The sequence below is a fragment of the Camelus ferus genome, chromosome 21, assembly GCF_009834535.1.
Source record: "Camelus ferus isolate YT-003-E chromosome 21, BCGSAC_Cfer_1.0, whole genome shotgun sequence".
Lineage (NCBI taxonomy): Eukaryota > Metazoa > Chordata > Mammalia > Artiodactyla > Camelidae > Camelus > Camelus ferus.
In genome coordinates, this window is record NC_045716.1 from 14,544,387 (window position 1) to 14,557,768 (window position 13,382).

Consider the following 13,382-nt stretch of genomic DNA (forward strand, 5'->3'; position numbering starts at 1 on the left):
AAGGCTCTTCCTGAGACATCTGGTCTCATGTTTACGTGAATCCACCTTCAAGAGAAACTAGGACGGTCCTCATTGTGAAGTTCAAAACAAAGCATTGAGAGGACAGCCTACTCCCAGTTTTACTGTTCCCTCCATTTTTTTGTTGCTTACAAGTGACCCATTAAAAGTCAGACCCATGGCATTCAGCTAATAGGCAGTGAACGTTGGCTGTCCATCTAGGATAACGTCTTGGCAGGCCCATGAGATAGCAGAGTGCGACCAAGCCACCCCAACCCCTTTGCCCTCTCCCCATAAAACAGCCCAGAATAAAATATCCCAATTAATCAGGGGACCTGGGAATGGCTATGTGTGCTCTTACCTCCTCGCTTGCCCACTTCTCTGTGTGACCTTGGGCAAGACACTTCTCCTCTCGAAGCCTTGGTTTACAGTCCGTAAATGAGAATGACACAAGTACCCCACGGGGCTATGGCGAAGAGTTGAGCGTGAGACATGTGATCAACCCCCTATTATATGCCATTTTAAGCATCGGGCCAGAGCAGTGAACAAAACAGACCAAAACCCCTGCCCTGCTGGCTCACGGTAGGCCCTCAAAACTTTCTGTTGAATTTACCCGAGGAGATGAACGGGGGCACCTCCCCCTAAGAGAGCTGTCAAGTGCAGCCTCTAATCTGCTCACAGAGAAAAGCTGCTACAGGCAAGGCAGCTGAAGCTGAGAAAACGGAGGCCAGCGAGGCCTTCTGCGGGATGACTTATCTTTAGCTCAATATGGTGCAGGGCTGTGGCTCCCGGAGCTTTAAATATTAAAGGTTTCATCATGACTACTTCATCACCCTGAACAGTACATGGCAGGAGACAACGTGGTTCAGTGTGACCAGGCAGGAGGGGAGTCTGGCCGGTGTCTGAAACAGGCTCCTGTTGGGCAGGGAGCTCCTGGAAGCAGGCCTGGGTCTTGTGCAGCGATGTGGGACAGGCCCCGCTTAGTGCTGGGCACTGGGGACACAGTGGCCCTCGGGAGGGGTGAGTGATTGGCCCTGCAGCAGACTGCCAGGCCCTGCCCCAGGACGGCCAAGAGCCAGAGTGCCTTCTGGGTAAAGGCTTCTTCTAGAAGACTGTCAACACAGCAGGATGGTCCAGAACCTCGGCAGGCCCCACGTCTGGTTCAGCTCAATGGGCCAGTGCCCTTCAGCCCACCTCTGCCCTGAGCCTGCCTGCTGTCCTCCATCACGACTCCTCTTTCGAGCCCCACCTGGGCCACTTCTCCCTGTTACCTCCTCCCAAGATGAGACCTCTCCCAGGGGCCGAGGCCTTCCTAGCCGCACTTTTGATGCTTACCCAGCTTGTGTCCTTTTCTCTCTGCCCCCACTTCCTGCTGTTTAAGGCTAACTAGATGTGATCCACTATCCCCAGGCCTGGGTCAGTGGTTGCACCTTCACCAGTGTTGCCCCTCCTGCAACCCTGATTCATTAAACATAAATTTAAGTATTTTCTATAAATCGATCTTGGAGATGATTTCTTAACCCAAGGGGATAATGGATGTGGAAATCTGTGGATGTGGGAAAATGCAGGGAGTTAAAGATAAGATGGGTGGGGGGTATTTGTTTATCTATGAGGGACTGCTTAGGTCACTGTAACCCTAAGAGGTAGACATTATTGAGACAAATTTTTCCAAATGAAGAATCTGTGGATAAGAGCACTTAAGGAGCTTCCCCAAGGGCCCCACAGCTGACAGAAGACCCGCCGGCATTTTCTGAGTCTAAAATCACAAGCCCATCACTTCCCACAGGAGGTGGGAGAACCAGTGCTGATAAAATCCGGGGTGGAGGAGCCTGGAGACACGAGGACTCCCTTGACATCTGCACTGATCCACTCCTTCGCTGTCACTCCCAGCCCCGCAAAGCCCGAGACTATGGGATGGTGTCGACTGAAATAAACGCGCAGCCTAGAAGTTGAGAGTTATGTTTTATTTGGCGGGAGGACTTGAGCGGGAATGACAGCCCCTCAGATGGCTCTGAGGTACTGCTCCAAAGAGGTAGGGGAGGACCTAGGATATAGAGGAGCTTTACAACAAAGACCGGGTAGTTGGAACCATAAAAGATTACTTGTTACCTAAAGAAAACCAGGCATCTCAAGTTAAAGAATTGAGTGCTTTTCTATGTATGGGAGGAAGCAAACACTTGGGCTCATTGAATTCATTCCTTTGACAAGCACCTAGTTACCTAGGGCCAGTGTCCTGTCCTTTCTTATTCTGAGTCCCCTCAGGGTGCACCACCGCGAGCGGCTGCAGAGGCCGGGCTGCAGGCTCGCCTTCACTGGGGGGTGGCGGCAGCGGCTGATGACGATGGTTTCAGCGTTCTTTCTTTGCTGATGTAGTTTGCAGTGTTTTTCATTCACAATGGAGATGAAGCAATTAGAGAAAGAGGCCCAGCCCCTGCCGATGGTGCGAATGAAAACACTGCTGGTGTCCCCAACAGGAATCACAGTGCAGACCCAGGCAGCCACCTCATCTGACAGCAACGTGGTCCAAACCAGCCAGCTCTGACTCAGGACAGCTGCCCCACTGGAGGGCCGCTTCTCCGAGCTCCGCCCTGAGGGCTGAGTGAAGCCAGGCTGGCCAGCTGAAGCAGCATTCCACCCAGCAGCTGGTGAGTGGTGGCTTAAGCCATCAGCCCCCCAGACTCTGGCACTGAAACAGCCATCCCCACGTTGCCGCACTGGAGAGAGGGAGACGTGTCTGAGAGAGAAGAAGGCCTTTCCTAGACCCAGAAAATTTTTTGATTCCCCAAGTGCTATTTTTCTATTTCTTACCTAAGCCTTCCCACCAAGGCTGCTTGTTTCTTTCCTCGTGATGGGGAGGGCTCAGGGCCCCCTGCCTGCCTCTTTTCAGCAGGGCATCTCAGCCTCAGCTGGGGCTCCTAATTAGGCGAGGGTTCCGGCTAATGGGCCCCCTCGGCTCTTCCCCAGCTCAGGAGGGGTCCCTAATGCCCTTTCTGCCGCTGCCTTCCTTCTAATTCTGGGCCACCCGACCCTGCCTCACCCCACTCCCGTCCCCAAACCCGCCTTGGATTTCTGTGTCTCAGACCCAGGGCCTCTGACTACCATGCTCCCACCAGCTCCAGAGCACACTTGCTAGTCATGTCTTCCACGTCCCCTCCCCTGACTCATGGCATCTCACAGCTCACCCACACTTGCAGGTGGTGAGACATACAGGGCCTAGGGCTCAGAGCTCAGCTATGCAGGTGTGATCCCAGCTCCGCCCCTTGCTAATGATGTGGACTAACTCAGGACACGGCATCTCTGAGCCTCAGTTTACTCACCTGAGAAAGGGGGGTGGGTGGTGAAACTAAGACCTTCCCATCTCCCAGAGCTCTTGTGAAGGTCAAATAAGATCAGTCATTCAGGGGCCAATAAATAATATCCCCGTCCTCCCTTCCTGGGCTCCAAACTAATTAAGAAAAAAGACAAAAATGAAACAGTGGGTTTTTAAAATCGGTTTAATTGGTAGAGCTGAACTAGGGAACATGGGTTGCATCCATGCCAGTGGTCCTTCCTAATGTACCCCTAATGTGTCCCTCCTGAGCTCGTGCGTGGCACCCCGGGCCAAGGGGTGTGCCCTTTTTATCCCCCAAAATCACTCAGGAGACCTGAGGCTGGTGTGACTCTCACCTGTTACGGAGGCCCGCAGAGATGAGGAAGCTTGCGTCAGCTCACACAACAGCTAAGTTGCACGGCTGGGTTCTGAACCTGAGTTCATTGGTTCTGCATCCCAGGCTCGCACTGCCAGCCAGCAGGTGAGCGGCTTTCCTGCCACTAGAGGTGGAGGCAGCAGACAACAGTCTTAACCTACCGGTAACGCTTCCACTTTTCAGGGTGATTCCCCATGTGTTACCTCGGATCATCCATTCACCCGTTTGACAAATACGTATTGAGCATGTCCGTAAGCTACACAACCTGCTGAACTCAGAGGACATGGCCGGAAGCAGCCCAAAGTCCCTGCCCACAAAAGCGTACATTCTAGTGAGGGGACAGACCCAAAAGAATTCCCTATAGAAGGGAAGATAGGTAGGTGGATATAGGTGCAGACATAGACAATCTCCATGAAAAATTAAGCCAGGGTTAAAGGATAGGCACATGGTCAAGGATGGCTGCTCCGAGCATCACATCCAGCAGAGACGCCAACGAAGAGAGAGAACGTATCAGGGAAGGGCATTCCAGGCAGAGGGAACCGCCAATGCCAAGTTCCTGAGAAGGGAGCAGGGCGGGGATCAGGGACGAGCAAGTAAGATGTGATGGCTGCAATAGAGCAGGAGGAGGGGGTGGAGGGATCTTATAGCTGGGGGCTCTAAGCGAGGCGAGTGTGTAGCCTTGTTGGTCACAAGAAAGACTTTGGAGTTTATTCGTAAATGCGTTGGAACCTGGAGGATTATGGAACAAGAGGCGGCTTGATTTGATTTACATTCATTAAATGTGGCTACAGCTGTTTGGGGGAGAACAGGCTGCAAAGGGCGAGGACAGAAGTAGAATCCTCGTCCAGTTATAAAGCTGGAGTGTCTCATCTGACAGACAGTCGTGGCTTGTACGGGGGTCAGCGGTGGAGACGGCGGGAAGTGGTTGGATTCGAGATCTACGGCGGAGGTAGAGTCAACAGGATTGTGATTCTCACAACACACCTGCGAAGACAACAGGTGGGGTTTTATCCCCAGAAGCAGAAAAGGAAAGCCAGAGCCCCAGAGCAGAAAGGAGAGAGTGAGTGTGTGCTGTGGGAGGTGACCAGGGATTGCGCACTGAGCCCGCTCTGGAAGCAGCTCCCCTGACCCTGGCCGGGACCTCTGCTCTGGTGGCACAAGCATAACACACGATGTCCGGCTGGAGGCCCAACACCAGCCACGCAGCCATCCTTGGTTCCCTGCTTCTCCCCATGTCAAGATGGCAGGCCAGATGCACTATCTAACGCGTGCTGTGTATTTTTCAGATGACATTTCCCCAGTAGTGGAAACACAGCATGCCACTTCAACGCAAGATGGTGGAACAAAGGCACAACTCCAGGGGAGGCACTTCAGACTTCCCCCGTTCAGGGAGCCACACTGTATGTCCCCCCAAGAGGCTGGTGCTGCTTCGTTTCAATACATGTTCCTGAGCACCTGCTTGCCAGGTGTTGGCTGGCGGACCACACTGTACCTTACAGGGCACAATGCTCTTAGCCTGGTGGTGGGCAGAGGGGCTGGGGGACACAGGAGGAGGAGGGAAGGATGAAGCCGGGAGTAAGGGGAAAAGACCAGGAAAAGGTCTTCAGTGTGTGCCCTGAGCAGGATGGGGGGAAGACAGTGTGTGAGCAGAGGCGTGCAGGTGTGAAAGGTGTAAACTCCAAGCAATCCCGTGTGGGGAGAACCTGGTGTGGCCCGAACATCAGGAGCTACAGTAAGAACAACTACTATCCACTGAGCAATGTTCCAAGCAAGCCCTACACTGAGAGCTTCAAATCATTCACTCACCTGGTCCTCCCAACTCCGGAAGGCAGGCAGCACCACGGCCCCATTGTGGGATGAGGAAACAGGCTCAGAGAGCTTAAGTGACTTGACCAAGATCGTTTAGTAAGAGATGAAATCTAATTTTTATTGATGTATAACAGAGATAGAAAAAGTTACAAATTCTAAGCATATAGCCAGATATAGTATCACAGAGAGAATACACCTAGTGACCACCACCCAGGTCAAGAAACAGCATCTCACCCTTGCGAAGTCCCTCTCTGGCCCTTTCCCCAAACCCTTGCTCTCCCTCCTCGCCAAAGCACAGCGCCATCCTGACTTCTGACTCCACAGACTGATTTCTGGAGTTGAGATCTGCACCTGGGACAGCAGGACGCCTGAGGCCAGGGCTCTTGGTGGGCACATTCTGGCTGGGTCTGCACACCATTGCCAGGATTGTTTTCCTCAGCCACATCCCCTTCTCCATTCTGTGCCATTCTCCTTGCAGTGTCCTTAGTGGTACCCAAAGACAGGCGACAACTCTACAGCAAACTCTGGAAACAAGTGTGGGAGCCGCCTGCACCCAGGCCAGGGAGCCCCTCCCTGTGCTCATTGACATGGATACAGGATAGACTGTAGGTCAGTGAGGTTCCCCACATCCCATCTTCAAGAAAATATGATTTAATGACAAGTCTAACCTTTAGGAGCAAATCAATAGCCCTGGACAGAGTCCTTGAATAGATTTAACCATATTCTCAAAGCTGAGAGTTTTATTTTGTGAGAATGTGTTGGAAACAATATAGTGATGGCAAAATAAAATAAAAAGACTCCAGTTTGTCAACTGGACAATAGGACACAGCCTCCATTCCCCCATCTCACCCCGAGTCTATGTTCTGGTACAAAAACAAAAAAATAAAAGGGGATGGTGTAGCTCAGTGGCTTAGCATACATAAGGTCCTGGATTCAATCCCCTGTACCTCCATTAAAAAAAGAAGACTTAAAAAAAAAAACTACTTTATTTCAGTTTAAAAGGTGAAAAAAAAAAGAGTCTATATAAGGAAAAAAAATTTTAAGCATAAACTTTGCTGAGAAAGTAACTAGTTCGGGTTCTTCCAAAGCCCTGAGTAACACCAGCTTTAACCCATGGGCTGCCCCCTTCACCCCTGATCGTGTCTCAGCCAAATCCTTAATACAGGATTCTGTGGTCCGCTCTCCTCCTGGCAAACCTTAGTCTTCTGTCCTTTCACTCAGGACAGGATCAGGTCCTGGCTTCCCCAGGCAGCATCGCTCAGGGCCCCGCTCTCCTTCCCTGGCAGGCCTGACCAGAGGACTGCTGGTTGGAAACAAACTGTCTAGAGAAGACCCCTTCCCTCTCAGCTGCTGTGAGTTTCGAGGAGCCACCTGAAGGGAGACTGGGGCCAAGCCACAGAGCCAGTGGAAAAAACTGCGGATTCTATGAGTCTGTTTCTGTTTTATAATTAAGTTCGTTAGTGTCACTTTTTTACATTCCACATATATCCACAGCGATATCATGATATTTGCCTTTCTCTCTGACTTACTTCACTTAGTCTGAGAATCTCTAGGTCCATCCATGTTGGTTGGGGTGGGTAGGGGAGGGATAAGTGGGGAGTTTGGGATTAGCAGATACAAACTACTATATATAACATAGGTAAACAGCAAGGTCCTGCTGTACAGCACAGGGAACTATATTCAGTATCTTGTAATAACCTATAATGACAAAGAACATGGAAAGGAATACATATGTATCACTGAGTCAGTATGCTTACACCAGAAACTAACACAACACTGTGCACCTCAAGAAAGAAAAAAAGGGGGTTTGGGGGTAGGGTATGACTCAGCGTGCACAAGGTCCCAGGTTCAATTCTCAGTACCTGCATTAATAAGTAAATAAATAAACCTAATTCCCTTCCCCCAAAACTTTAAAATAAAAATAGTTTAAAAAGAAAAAAAAAAAAGAAAGAAATACCCCCCCCACAAAAAAAAGCTGCAGCTGGAGTCGGAGGCGTCAGTGATGAGGGCCTTTAAATGCAGATATGATGGATGCTGTCCTAAGAAGGGATGCTATATAGGGACATGAGGCCCCAGGCCAGGTGGCCGAGATAATCGTTTCCTGGTCAGGGGCGCAGGGAACTCGCGAGGACTAGCTTAGCAGAAAGCAGTAGGAGCACTTGCACAGATATCCAGGTCGGGGAGGCTGGGAGGCCAGAGTTCAGCCTCTGGGACAGCAGGACAGAGGCGGCAGCAGGGTGTTTAAACTCTGCGATCGAGAAAACACAGACTCCAATTCCAGCATTTCCACGCATTGCTGACTCGGCGTAATTTACTTAACCTCTCCTAAACCTCGGCTCCCTCTAGGTAAAGTGGGGTAATATAATCCACCTCACAGAAGTCAAGTGAATTTTAAAACAAAGTAATGTATTTCAGTGACAGACGTACAGCAGAGGCTAGATTCCCGGTTGATGAATGAAAAGATTAGGAGAAATTTCATTTACGCCCCCTGGTGGAGTTTTGAAGCCTAGCATGTTGCAGGATGCAGGGAGCATTTAGGAGATTAGGAGATAATGTTGACTGTAGGATCTGTCCTGGCCAGCGCGCTCACGCGCACACACGCGCACACACACGTACACGCACACGCACACGCACAATGCAACCAAGAGAAAAGTCTCCAGGTCTGAGTGTGTCCAGAAGCTGTATTATAAAATATCTCTTAGTAAATTGGATGGTGGTGTTGCTTACTGAGTCATCTTTGCAGGAATGCACAAATCTCTAAAACAGCAGAGAACTAATTAGAATCATCTCGGAGCAAAAGCTCTTCTAAAACACAGTTTCCTAGGGGAGGGTATAGCTCAGTGGTAGACCACATGCTTAGCATGCATGAGGTCCTGGGTTCAATCCCCACTACCTCCATTAAATAAATAAATAAGAATCTAGTTACCTTCCCACACCCCCCCAAAAAAGGAGAGGTGATTGTTAAAAAGTCACCTCCCCTTTAAAAATAAATTTAAAAAAAGACTTTCTTTTGGTGCTCATTCCCACCCCCACCCATTCCCTAAACACACACCCCTCAAAATGTCTGCATGGAAATCTCACTTTAACTGAAGTTTTAAAAACACTGATTGGTTTTGTGTGTGTGTGTGTGTGTGTGTGTGTGTGTGTGTGTGTGTGTGTGTGTGTTTATATATTTTTTTATTGAAGTATAGTCAGTTTACAATGTTGTGTCAGCTTCTGGTGTACAGCACAATGCTTTAGTCATAGATGAACATACATATATTCATTTTCATATTCTTTTTTCACCAGAAGTTACTACAAGATATTGAATATAGTTCCCTGTGCTATACAGCATAAACCTATTGTTTATCTATTTTATGTATATATTAGTTAGTATCTGCAAATCTCAAACTCCCAGTTTATCCCTTCCCACTCCCTTCCCTCCCTGGTAACCATAAGTTTGTTTTCTATGTCTGTGAGTCTGTTTCTGTAAAAAACACTGATTGTGACCAAATCGATTAACACATTGTTTTTAAAATAGACTCTGGTGGCAGAGGGACCCAAGAATCCCCCTAGGGTGTTCCTGGGTGTGGCAGGAAGATGAGCTTGGTGACCTGTCTCCAGGCTGTCCTCCTCTCCCCTCTTCCCATGGAGCATGGATAGGTACCTGGAATCTCCCATCGAATGGAGGAGTCAGTCCCCTTCCCTCAACAGTGAGTGGGGATGGGAAAGCCCCCACGAACCACAGGTTCCTCTATCACATTGGTCCTGAAACATGACAGGGGCTTTTCCCCTTGGGAGCTTGTTTCAGGGGTTAGGACGGCGTCTCACTCAGCCTTTACAGCCCAACTCCAAGCCCAGTGGCATATTCCTCAAGGCCCCTGCTGGGGGAAGGAAAGCAGCCCCTCTCCCCAGGTTAAGGCAGGTAGGTCCCTCCCACAGAGCCTGGGACAGGCACTGCTACGAGAGAGCCCCCTTCTCTGATGCCAGGCTGCATCAGGCCCAGGAAGCATCAGAGCACGAGGCTCAGCCCAGCACATCAGTGACACTGCTGTTTCCTTGGCCCGGAACCAGCCTGGCTCTTATCAACCAGCTTGGGCCTCCTCTTCCGGAAAAGCTTACATTCTAATCCATTCAACAAATGCCCAAGCGGGCCTAACCTTGAAGGAGTTTTAGAAAAATGTTTGTGAACGGTTATTTTAATCCTCCTAAGTATTTGGCGCTTAGGGAATTTCAAAGCATCTTCACCTTTAATACTTAATTATGCGACAGCTCTGGGAGGTGGTAAAGACCGATGTTGTGATCCCGAAGTGAAACTGAGGCTTAGAGAACGGTTAACCCAGGGTCACACAACCGCATGCATCAACCAACCGCAAAGCGAGGCCTAGGAGGAAACCCCGATGGCGATGATGAGTTACGTACGCACGATGCAGCTGTAAGAAGAGGTTGGCGGGGAGACTGGGAGGGGGTGACACGGTCCTGGCGGCTTCCGCCTCGTGGACTGACCCACCTCCGCCCTGCAGGGAAGAACTTCCTCCTTGAGACTCCCTGGGTCTAGGAACTTGAACCTTTGTGCACATTTCATCCTGCCTTGGATAAGCCTTATGTCTCTACATGAGTGCCCACTGGCCAGGTATGAGGTCCCTGAGGGCAGAAGTCTTGGCACAGTGTCTGGCACAGGAGAGATGTTCAATGTTTTTTAATTGACTGTCGTCTTCCAGCTGCTCTGACGGCTGGAGCAGGACTTGACTGTGCTGTGGCTCACTCTCGCCATCTCGTGGCCAGTTCGAGGAGAAACAGCCCACAGGTGGAGCTGAGTTTCCCAGACCAATCTGGCAGCAGAGCCACATCTACACCCTTCCGGTTAGGAACGACTCGGACAGATTCCATGACACCCTTTAAAAATATGTGTGCATCTCATGCTAGCCCTGTGCCTGGCTCCAAAACAAAAGTCAAATAGATGGTCATCGATTATGTGGACAAGTACTCTGCAGGAGCCCATGAAGATACGAGAAAAGCGCATTTCACAGCTCCTGAACTTAAAGCGCCTACAGTTTAATTTGGAGTACAGCACCCCACATTCAGGCATCCCAGCACACCAGCACACTCACATACTTACAACAGTGGATGTTTTAGAACTCCAAGTCACATTTGACCCTGTAGACAAAGCAGAACTTTTCTGGAGAAAAAGTTTGAAAAAAAATAGGAACCTTTTTTTTTTCCTCACTATTGTGACTCAGATAAGCAGAAAACACTCTTGCTATAAAATACTAGAAATTCTAGATAAAATACCAAAAAAAATTGTGCTTAATGCATAGTTGAATACATAAGAAAATTAACAATTTTTATAGGGGCCAAGAATAGAAATTGAAAACATAAGGATAAAACACTATAGAAAAATCAACAAACAGATTTGTAATAAGATAAAATAGTTTTTCTAAAAGCTAAAAATATGGTCAATGAAATTAAAAGTTCAATGGATAAGTTTTAGACAGCAGACTGAACCTGACTGAAGAGATAATCGAATTGGAAATAGATCTGAGAAACTTGGCAAAAATGTAGTTTAAAAAGAGAAAAAAAATAGAATGAAAGAGATTTAGAGGAAAGAATAAAGGGTCCTACAGATCCAGAGGGAGAGAATAGAGAGAAAGGTGAGGCAGCATGTAGAAAATATAATAGCTCTGAACACTCTAGAATATATGACACACACAGATCTGGCCACTCAGGAAGCACAAGCAGGATAAATAAAACTAGAAACACTTCATGGCGAACTGCAGAACATCAAAGACAAAGAGAAGTCTATTTTTTTTAAGTAGAAAAAAATTGTTCAAAATGTTGAAAGGAAATATACAGCTAAATTATTACTCAAAAGTGAAAGTAGACATTTTCCAACAAAGAGCATGCCATTAACACCCTCTGTGAAAGAATCAATCAAGGATGTACTTTGGGAGGAAAACTGAATCCAGAATGAAGAACAACACAAAATGACATAGTGAACAAAGGCATTAATAAAACTCTGGGTAAATATAAACAAGCACCTACAGCATGAAACAATAATGATGCTTTAAAAAAACAATGACAACTAACTTAAAGGATATAAAAACCAGGTGGAAATAAAACACTTAGCAACACTAACATGTAAGCTAGACAGCGTGATCAGAGTTAAGGTTTTCCAAAGCTCTTATATTGTTCAGTAGGAGATTAGAGATTTTTTCAAGTCAAGCATACATGTTACACAATAATCACTAAAGTAGGAAAAACACAACGTGTAATTTCCAAACCTGTAGAGATGATGAAGGTGGACACAGAAATAAGAACTTCTGGTTGAATGTGGTAGATTGAACCACTGTTTTATCTCTGCTCACTCCTGAAACTACTCTAAAAATAGTATTAACATTGGTGAGTTTAGCAAGGCTGCAAGATAAAAGACCAGTATACAGAAATCAATGGTATTTCTATATGCTAGCAGCAGCCAGGAAATCCACAGTATATGCCCTGGGCTTCCTATTCCAAGGCTTCTTTTAAGGGAAAAATTAACTACCTTGCTTAAAGCCAATTATTTGGGCAGTATAATTGGTTTGTTTTTCTGTTATTTGCAACTGAAACTAACCCTAATTGGCAGAGCCTCTTTGAACGATGCTTGGTAAGGTGAGCTACTTGTCAGACTTTGGGAAAGTTGGACCTCGTGACAGGTTGACACTTTGACCAGAGAAACGAACGTGGTCTTCGTGCTTCCTGTAAGGTCACAGGCACCGCCCCAAAGCCACGCTCTCCGAGTGGCTGACACAGGCTTTCACACCACGAAACCACTTCGCTGTTTTCATTTGCTCTCGCCTCCTTTCTGGCTACGTACAGACATCTTATTTTCCACATCAACCCGCTGGTCTGAGTCCAACTTGGTAATTTCTTAATACCACTGTGGCTCAGTTACACTTTCCACTGAAAATAAATAACACATGTTATGTTCGCATGACAGTGTTTATTGTTTCTAATTCATGTTACCGCAATTCTTCCACGTGCTCTACGAAACCATTAAGTTGAGGAGGGCAGAGAGGGTGCTCTCATTTCTCAGAGGGAGAGGACCGGCAGGAGAAGTGATGTGACTTGCCAACATCCCAAGGAAAGAGTGGATGCTGAGACCAGACAGGAGGTTCCCCGACTCTGTGCCTATCCTGCAGTGCATGCAGGGTCTCTCCCCCTCACGATTTTATTCCCCTTTGCTTTTCAAAACTTTGTCAAACACCTGCTCCGTGGCAGAACTACGCCATGCCAAGCACTGGGGAATACTAAGAGGAGCCAGACATGCTCTCGGCTCTCAAGGAGCTCCCCCTGCAGGACAGACAACGTATTACACACACGCACAGTACCTGGCCGGAGCGCAGAGGTAGGTGACTGAGCTGTGGTGAAGATGACTCCCTGGTGTCTTCGCTGATCTATTTTTAGGAAAGAACCAGGAGATTCTGGGATTTCCCCCTCTTCTCTTTTCATTACCAGTCATTTCCAATCACCTCCTTTTGACCGTTGTGAGATAAATGGATTTTTAATGTGCTCCCATCTATTCAAAATCATCTCAAAGATTTTGCCTCACTACATTCCTTACTGATAGTTTCCTTCTAATTTCCATCCACCTTCAATATACCATTTTATCCTCATGCACTGCTGAACCAACCTATATTCTTCCTGCTGTGAAGTGACCCCCTTCTGCCGTTGCCCAATCTCCCTTGAGCCCTTTACTCCCCCTGAGATTTTCTCTCTTTAGCTGCTTTCCTGGTATCACTCTTCAGCGGGGTCCCAGGCCCCTTACTGCTCCAACATGTGGGCCTCTCCTGAAGGACTCAAAGCCTTCAGGACCCAGGGCTGGAAAAAGGTAATTTTTTCTGAAGGGCAGCATGACCACTAGACCAGGGCCTC